Genomic DNA, 10,000 nt, shown 5'->3' with positions numbered 1-10,000 from the left:
GTGCCTAGAGTGAGCCATATAGTGACCACTCTCTGATATTTATATTATATATATATATATATATATATATATATTTATATATATATATATATATATATATATATATATATATGGTTCCGGGTTCAGTCCCACTGCGTGTCACCTTGGGCAAGTGTCTTCTAACTATAGCCTTGGGGCCGACCAATGTCTTGTGAGTGGATTTGGTAGACGGAAACTGAAAGAAGCCCGTCGTACATATGCATATATATATATATATATATATATATATATATATGCATGTGTGTGTTTGTGTGTTTGTGTGTCTGTGTTTGTTGTCCCCCTAGCATTGCTTGACAACCGATGCTGGTGTGTTTATGTCCCCGTTACTTAGCGGTTCGGCATAATGACCGATAGAATAAGTACTGGGCTTACAAAAGAATAAGCTCGATTAAAGGCGGTGCTCCAGCATGGCAGCAGTCAAATGACTGAAACAAGTAAAAGAGTAAAAGAGTAATATATGTGTGTGTGTGTGTGTGTGTGTGTGTGTGTGTGTGTATGTGTGTGTGTGTGTGTGTGTGTGTGTGTGTGTGTGTATGCGTATATATATATATGGACAAGGTTTCCAGTGTGCCTACTTCCTGGTAGGAAACACAGATGAGTGCACCAGCCTTAAATTCCCTCATTCACCAAATACCACATATCAATGGAGCTCGAAGCTGGAACAATTTAAAGAAGTAAATAAAATAAAGAATAAAGGCGCAGGAGTGGCTGTGTGATAAGTAGCTTGCTACCAGCCACATGGTTCCGGTTCAGTCCCACTGCGTGGTAACTTGGGCAAGTGTCTTCTGCTATAGCCCCGGTCCGACCAATGCCTTGGTGATTGGATTTGTATGACGGAAACTGAAAGAAGCCTGTCGTATATTGTTATATATATATTATATATATATATATATATAATATGGTGTGTGTGTGTGGTGGCGTGTGTTTGTGTGTGTGTGTGTGTGTATGCCACCGATAAACGCTTCGCAACCACTGTTGGCTTGTTTACGTCCCTCTAACCCTCTGCAAAAGAGTTGGATAGAATGAGCACCACCCATAGGTAAGTACGGGGTCCATTTGTTCGACTACTATTTCAAGGCGATGTCCCAACAGGCCCAAACAAATGCACAAATACACACACACACGCGCACACAGGCACACATCCACACACCACGTACATCTACATACATCTACATACATACATACATACATACATACATACATACATACATACTTACATACATACATACATACAGGGGTTGGGCAAAATAATGGAAACATCTGGCATCAATGCATCATAATATTGAAAAACCTATATATATATATATAACATAAGTAAAGGATAAACTCATTAAAATTTATGAATTTTATCAGTGGCCTGCATATAAAGAAAAAAACCTTTAAGGTAAAATACATTTATAGGGATATATAATTGTATAGCGTACAATTATACTTACGAGATCACAAAATCTATCATATCTATATGCTGAGAAGCTGTATACACCGACGTAAGAGTCGTATTCTTTCAGCATATAGGTAGGAGAGCATTTGTGCCGTAAGTATATTGTACCATATACACTAAATATATATACTCTCTCTTTTATCTTTACTTGTTTCAGTCATTTGACTGCGGCCATCTGGAGCACCGACTTTTTTTAGTCCAGCAATCGACCCCGGGACTTATTCTTTGTAAGCCGCAGTACTTATTCTATCGGTCTCTTTTGCTGAACCGCTAAGTGACGGGGGCGTAAACACACCAGCATCAGTTGTCAAGCAATGCTAGTGGGACAACCACAGACACACAAACACACACACACATACATGTAATACATATATATATATATATATATATATATATAATATATATCACACACATACATGTATACATATATATATATATAGATATATATATATATATATATATATATATATAATATATATATATATCCATATTATATATATATTATATATATATATATGTTATACTGTATGTGTGTGTGTGTTTGTGTGTCTGTGTTGTCCCCTAGCATTGCTTGACAAACTGATGCTGGTGTGTTTACGCCCCCGTCACTTAGCGGTTCAGCAAAAGAGACCGATAGAATAAGTACTGGGCTAGAATAGTACACACACACACATACATGTACATATATATATTATATATATATATATAATATATTATCACACACATACATGTATACATATATATATATATATATATATAATTATATATATTATATATATATATATCTATATATATATATATATATATATATATATAATATGTATACATGTATGTGTGTGTGTGTTTGTGTGTCTGTGTTTGTCCCCCTAGCATTGCTTGACAACTGATGCTGGTGTGTTTACGCCCCCGTCACTTAGCGGTTCAGCAAAAGAGACCGATAGAATAAGTACTGGGCTTACAAAGAATAAGTCCCGGGGTCGATTTGCTGGACTAAAAAAAGTCGGTGCTCCAGCATGGCCGCAGTCAAATGACTGAAACAAGTAAAAGAATAAAAGAGAGAGTATATATATTTAGTGTATATGGTACAATTATACTTACGGGCACAAATGCTCTCCTACCTATATGCTGAAAGAATACGACTCTTACGTCGGTGTATACAGCTTCTTTCAGCATATAGATATGATAGATTTTGTGCTCGTAAGTATAATTGTACGCTATACAATTATATATCCCTATAAATGTATTTTACCTTAAAGGTTTTTTTCTTTATATGCAGGCCACTGATAAAATTCATAAATTTTAATGAGTTTATCCTTTACTTATGTTATATATATATATATAGGTTTTTCAATATTATGATGCATTGATGCCAGATGTTTCCATTATTTTGCCCAACCCCTGTATGTATGTATGTATGTAAGTATGTATGTATGTATGTATGTATGTATGTATGTATGTATGTATGTATGTATGTATGTATGTATGTATGTAGATGTACGTGTGTGTGTATGTGTGCCTGTGTGCGCGTGTGTGTGTGTATTTGTGCATGTGTGTGGGCATGTTGGGACATCGCCTTGAAATATGTAGTCGAACAAATGGACCCCAGTACTTACCTATGGGTGGTGCTCATTCTATCCAACTCTTTTGCAGAGGTTAGAGGGACGTAAACAAGCCAACAGTGGTTGCGAAGGCGTTTATCGGTGGCATACACACACCACACACACAAACACACGCACACACCACACATATATATATATTTATATATATATATATATATATATATCTTATATATATATATATATATATAATATATATATACGACGGACTCTATTCAGTTTTCATCTACCAAATTCTCTGACAAGGCTTTGGTCGACCTGTGGCCATATTAGGACACACGTGCCCATAGTCACAGAACGGATTGCACCCAGAACCTAGTAGTTTTGAAACAAATATATATCCATACATTTAAAATTTTTTATATTTTTTATTTCGCGCAGGTACTTTCTTTGTTTATGATTTCGTTGACTGCACACTATTGCAGGATCATTTGAGAACTGTCCGTGAGCACCATGAGGCAATTCACTCTGCCAGAAATTTGGAAAAGGCACGCTGTACTGCTTGGCATTCGCGCCTGAAGCTTCAATGCGAATATTTCAGAGTAACTGGGTATCAATCTGAGCACAGTGCGATCTGAGAACAGGTACCGAGAGTGATAAAAATCATCCAGTCAACATCATGGTGCTTGGAGTGATGACTAGTGATGGCGACGTTATGCAACCAGTCATCTACTCACACGACCTCAAACTCAACACAGAGGCCTACATCAAGTGCCTGTAAGAGGTACTGCTGTCTTGAATCAAGAAGGTGGCTGCTAGAAGACCCTATGTCTGGCAACAGGACTCTGTACCATGCCATACAAGCAGGAGAACCCAGTCATGGCTGTCATACAATTTCTGCGACCACATCACACCTAACATCTGGCCACCTATTATGTGTGGGACAGAGGTGAGCGAGAGAATTACAAAACTTCTTGTGACACCAAAGATGAATTGAAGGCAAGGATTATGGAAGCATTCACCAACGTAAAGAAGGAGACCATGCAGGAGATTCCGAAATCGTTTGGAGGCTGTGTTTGAAGCCAATGGCGATTTTATTGAATAAATTTACTCTTTAGTATTTCAAGATATTTTTTTTTTATAATTGTGTTTAATTTACCTGTTAAAGTGAGATGTCAGTGTTATTTTTAACTTTTGCGTAATTTACACAGCAGTTTATTCACCACACTCTGTATGTATGTATGTATGTATGTATGTATGTATGTATGTATGTATGTATGTATGTATGTATGTATGTATGTATGTTTTTATGTATGTCTGTGTGTGTATACACACATACATACATATATATATATATATATGTGAAACAGAAATGAATAATCTTGTTGCAGATTAATCAAAAGTTTAACCGATACCTTGGTAGCAAAAATCACAGCAGAAGACAGCACGGTTGGAGGTACAACCATATGGTGTTGCAACCGTGTGTTGGTGCGGATAATTGAATTTTAATATTATTAGTGAATTGAAGAAATGGAGTTGAACGAAGATTGAACAGAAATCGAACACGTGTAGAATGAAATAAAACGATTTCTGTTCAATCTTCGTTCAACTCCATTTCTTCAATTCATTAATAATATATATATATATACAGGCTGCGATGAGTGAATTGTCGGCAGATCATATTTTTAATTTCACGCATGCGCATTGGTTGTTTTTCATTTTGTCGACTACACATTATTGTAGGATCAGTTGGGCACCGTCTGTGAGAAAAACGGCACCTCGACGAAATTTGGAAACGACATTCTCTACGGCTTGGCATTTACACCGGAAGCTCAATTACTAGCATTTTAGTTTGCTTAGGTGTCAATCTGTCGACATTACAGAGGATTCGGAAAGAGGTGGATGAGTCTTACGGTGATTACGTAGGTGCAGCTGCTCTGAAAATCCACTCTGATTGTTCTGATAAGAAAAGAACTCCCGAATTTGCTGGTGAGATCCAGGCCATGAATGACAACGATCCTTCTAAATTAATCAGGTCCATCTCCAGGGACATGGACGTGTCTGAGTTCCTTATCGAGCAGGTAGTGCAGGATGATTTTCGGTATTTTTCATACAGGATGAGAAAGGTCCAATTTTTATCTCAAGCCTTCAAGAACAAGAGGGAAGATTGCGTTACGAAGCTTTTGAACAAACTCAAGCATCCCCTCCAAACGACATGCTTTGGTTTTTCTCAGACGAGAAAAGTTTCTGTCGAGATCGGATGGTGAACACACAGAACAACCATTGGCTTCCCGTGTCCCCAAAACATGTACCGAGAGTGATAAAAATCAAATATCCAGTCAACGTCATGTGTTTGGAGTGATCACTAGTGATGGTAATGTTATGCCTCCAATCATCTTCCCACACGGCCTCACACTCAACATGGAGATTTACATCAAGTGCCTGGAGGAGGTAGTGCTGCCCTGGGTCAAGAGGGTGGCTGCTGGAAAACCCAATATCCGGCAACAGGACTCTGCACCAGGCCACACAAGCAGGAGAACCCAGTCAGGGTGGTCAAACAGTTTCTCCAACCACATCACTCCTAACATTTGGCTACCTAACTCCCCAGACTGCAACTCACTTGATTATTATGTGTGGGGTGCAGTTCAGTGAGAGACCAACAAAACTCCTTATAACACCAAAGAGTTACCGAAGTCAAGGCTTATGAGATCATTCACCAACTTAAACAAAGAGACTATCCAAAAGAGTTGCAGGAAATTCCGAAGTCGTTTGGAGGGCGTGGTTGGAGTCAATGGCGATTTTATAGAATAAATTGGCTCCTTTGTATTTTAAGATATTTTCATGTAATTTTTGGTACATCTGTTAAAATGAGATATCATTATTATTTTCATTTTTGCGAATTAGACTACAGTTTATTCACCGCAGCCTGTATATATATATATTATATATATATATATATATATATATATATATATAATATATATATATATATATATATAATATATATATATATTAATTAAGGGTTTAGCAACAAATTGCTAACCTTATATTTATAATTTATATAAAAAAAATATTTTTATAAAAGTTCTGTGTGTTGTGTGTGTGTGTATGTATGTATCTATGTATGTATATATATATTATATATATATATATATATATAGATGCATACACACACACACACACACACACACACACACACACATATATATATATATATATATATATAGGCGTAGGTGGGTGGTAAGAAGCTTGCTTCCCAACCACATGGTTCCAGGTTCAGCCCCACTGCGTGTCTTCTTTAGCTTCGGGCCGAGCAAAACCATGTGAATGGATTTGGTAGACGAAAACTGAAAGAAGCCCGTTGTATATACATACATACATACATACATACATACATAGATACATACATACATACATAAATACATACATATATATATATATATATATGTGTGTGTGTGTGTGTGTGTGTGTGTGTGTGTGTATGATTGTGTGTCTATGTTTGTCCTCCCAACATCGCTTGACAAGCGATGTTTCTGTGTTTACGCTCCCGTAACCTAGCGTTTCGGCAAAAGCGACCGATAGGATTAGTACTAGGCTTACAAAGAATAAGTCTTGGGGTTGACGTGTTTGACTAAAGGCGGTCCTCCAGCTTGGCCGCAGTCAAATGACAGAAACAAATAAAAGAATAAAAGAATATGTGCATATTATATATACTATTAATGAATGAATGAATCGCTCTCACGTGGACGCCATATATCTCGACTTCGCAAAGGCTTTTGACAAGGTTGATTATGGGATGATGTTACAAACTACGGAGACTGAAACAAACAAACAAGAAAGAAAAAAGAATAAAACAATAAAGCAATATATATACATATACATGGCCATCCATATACACATATTTATAATATAATGATTATATACATGCAAATGCTCGTATATTATTGTGTATGCATACCTACATTCATAGATATTTATATACCTATACACACGCATATATGCAAACACACATACATGAATACATACATTCACACACACACACAAACACACACACACACACACGCACACACACTGACACACACACACACATACACTGACACGTACACACTCACACTGACACACACTTCGGGGCATTTTTCTCTAATTTCTCGTGTTATAATACATATAAACACGTTATATATGTATATTTGTACGTATGTTTATATCGATATATGAACGCGTGTACTTATGTTTGAACACTTGATGAATTAAGCTACAAATATTTTGGCAGACATTCTCAGAATATAAATGATCCGCATATAATTTCAAGCTCACCGCAGTTATATTTATCGTGGAATGTCTATGAGTAGTTCCATGACTTGTTTTGCCTTCATCAGGTAAAGAATACACGTGTGCGGTTTGCGTTATAACTCATAGATAGCTATTAATAGCTTATAGCTATGTACAGTTTATAAAAACTTGGACGTAACAGTCTGATTTGCACAACAGTGCATGGAGTAGTATTTAGATGCACAACACAGCATTTGTCGGATGATTTGAGATGCAAAGTATACCTTTTTTTATTAAACATACAATTTACCCTTGCTTTGAAAGTAAAGTATGTTTGTGTCTCCGTGGACAGAAAAGTATGATAATGTGATTTGTAGTTTGCTGCTGATTGTATCATGTAAAACAAACTATGATTTCTTTTGCACTGGCTCATTTACACCACTTTGTTCCAGGGAATCCTAAAGTCCTAACCGACTCATAATGATTTCTGAAACTCTCATGGAATCCTATTGATAACTAGGCTAATTCTATGCAAAAGTACTATCAAAATATTTTGTGTTTAATGTTATATAAGTAATTTTATTATATACTCTCGGCAATGAAATCCATCTACCTAAATTTTAAAGTGTTCCTACGGGAAAAATAAGCTGTTAGTGTGAATTTTATAGAGGAAATTGATCTAAATAATGTATTGTTTGAGACGATATTTCTGTAGACTTTTTTGTGGCATCTGACAGTGTCACATTGCTAAATCTTTCAAAGACATTTTTATGAGTTGTTTGATCTTATAAAATTCAGCTTTACGAAAGAGAAACGAAAATATTAATAAAGTTATATAATAATTTTGACGTAAATGTGTCTGTGACATGGAAGGCATTCAAAGACTCTCCAAGGATAAAATTATTGGGAAGCCTTGGTCTAGATTGCATGCACTGACAACATGGTTAGATTATTCTATAGTGTACTATTAATCTAAGAAAACTAACACCTAATCAAATATCACTTATTCTGTTCACTGATGAGATGAGATCTGCAGTGTATTATAATATTAGTTTCAAATTTTGGCACAAGGCCAGCAAATTAGGGGGAAAATGTAAGCTGATTACATCGATCCTAGGGCTCAACTGGTCTATCTTTTTGTCGACTCCAAAAGGATGAAAGGCAAAGTCCACCTCGGTAGAGTTTTAACTCATAACATAAAACGGACAAAATAACGCCAAGCATTTTGCCCGGCGTGCTAACGACTCTGCCTGCTCGTCGCATTGATGTATCGTAATATTAGATGTTGTGATGTTACGACATAATCCTCTTTGTCGTTGTCAGCCAATTCTCTTTCCAATTCTGTCTTAGAAATTGTTTACTGCTTCAAATTTTCTGCAGTTAGGTTTAATTCTGTCTCCATAAACTGATGTTGCTCTTAACAACACCAAATTTTCTAGAGCTGCATTGCTGTTCTTTTCAACAGAAAATTCTATTACTATCCTGTTTAAATTTTGCCTTGTAAGCAATGCAACGCTTTTTTTTTTTTCAGTTCATACTTTATTATAAGTCTGTATGTGCTGAAGTTGTTTTCACTATCAGCATACACCAATAGTGTTAACTTTCACGTTTTATGCTATAATCTTTTAAATTATATAATCATTTATGGAGTGCTTAACCACAAACCACCAGCGTGCTAAAAGTATTCACAATTGCGCTTGGATGTATTCTCAACAAATGTTTCACAGCTACAGCAAATAAGATACATACATTAGTCGTTAGATGTCTCGGGGCGCTTGCCTTCCATATCTTCACGTTTACAGATTTGTTGTTGCATATAATTCTTCGATACTTGAGTAATGATGCGACCTTCCCAATTTTGCCATGAAATATATAGATGTACTTCCCAACACCATGGTTCCGGGTTCATTCACACAGCGTGGCACCTTAAGCAAGTGTCTTCTTATAGTATCGGGTTATAAGTTTTCTGGTATAAATATTTCTGGCAGTAAATATTTTATAGGATGGCAAGAGAAGCAGTGTCAATAAGTTTTCATACATACATAATACATACATACATACATACACACATAAATACATACATATATACATACATACATACACACATACATACACACACACACACACACACACGACCACGCACGCACACAAACATACACACACATGCATATGTGAGTATGTGTTTGTTTTTGTGTCTGTGTTTTATCCCCCGCCACCACTTGATAACCGGTGGTGGTGCGTTTACGTCCCCGTGATCTAGCGGTTCGGCTAAAGTGACCGATAAAATAACTACCAGATATAAAAAGAAAATAAGTCCTGCGGGGTTGATTCATTCGACTAAAAATTTCTCCAGGGTGGTGCCTCAGCATGGCCGCAGTCTAATGACTGAAACATGTAAAGGTATAAAATATAAATGAAAGATGAAAATACAAGAGTAACTACTATACTACATGCAAACTTCATTGTAAATGATCGACTATTCAATGTGTTTAGAGCACTAAATCAATGAAGGAAGAAGCTGATTCATCTTTTTTTTTCTCTCTCTTTTTATACGGACTATGATTTCAATTCAGAAGTGATCAATTTCTCAATGCTATTAGGAACATAAATTTAATTCTCTTAAGACGGGCTTTTTTGGCTTGATACGTCAGCAAAACTTTCGTATCTGCAACATAATCCTTATGAATTTTATTCC

This window comes from Octopus sinensis, linkage group LG10 (genome assembly GCF_006345805.1).
Source record: "Octopus sinensis linkage group LG10, ASM634580v1, whole genome shotgun sequence".
NCBI lineage: Eukaryota > Metazoa > Mollusca > Cephalopoda > Octopoda > Octopodidae > Octopus > Octopus sinensis.
This window is presented reverse-complemented; position numbering follows the sequence as displayed.